The sequence below is a fragment of the Rhea americana genome, unplaced genomic scaffold (genome assembly GCF_003343005.1).
Source record: "Rhea americana isolate MKP2758 unplaced genomic scaffold, rheAme1 scaffold_17, whole genome shotgun sequence".
Classification (NCBI taxonomy): Eukaryota; Metazoa; Chordata; class Aves; order Rheiformes; family Rheidae; genus Rhea; species Rhea americana.
Window position 1 is genome coordinate 1,081,045 of NW_028185816.1, and position 746 is coordinate 1,081,790.

Below are 746 nucleotides of genomic sequence, written 5' to 3' on the forward strand. Positions count from 1 at the left end.
CAGGCGTGCAGGGGGCAGCGCGGGGGACGGCCGCTGGCTGGCCGAGGGAGATGGGGCCCCCGCAGCACCTCGGGCTCCGCGCTGGGAAGGGTCTTAACCGCTGGCGGCCAAGAAGAAAACAAACCCCAGGGTGTTTCCAGATCCCCAGGGATAGTTTAGCCGAGTCTGGAAGCAGAGGTGGAGGAAAACTTCTRAAGCACATAGAGTTCAGGAACAAAGATTAGTCTTGAACATAGGCCTTAATAAGTAGCAACCGTCCAGGAAATCCCCTCTCCTTCATTAGTCAGCCTAAACCTCCTCTTCTATACTCTACCTGTAATATTTATAAACAGCTTGGTAAATACTGTATGCCTTTTGTGTCTCACTGCCTATCCCTATTCAGAAATGATTACATTAACTCAACTAATTGTCTGGAAATCGTTTGCTGTAATCAATGCAGGCACTCGCTGTGCAGAACCCACKGCAGGTGAGAAGGGGGGAACGCGCTTCTCCTGTGGAGAGCGGCGATCCTCAGTTCAGTTACGTTTGGCCAATGGGCTGGGGTCAACTCCCTGGGGCAAGAAGGAGTTAAAACACCAACGAGAAATCTCACACACCTGAGGCCAGGCTGTGGTTTGAGAGCATGCAGGCAGCTGAGGGAGGGGAGCACGTGGGGGTGGGTGGCTGGGGAAGCTTCCTCTACTAACTGTGTTTAACTKGGGAAGCGGGAGGTTTGCGAGGGGCTGTCTGCTTCACTTAGTGTTTGT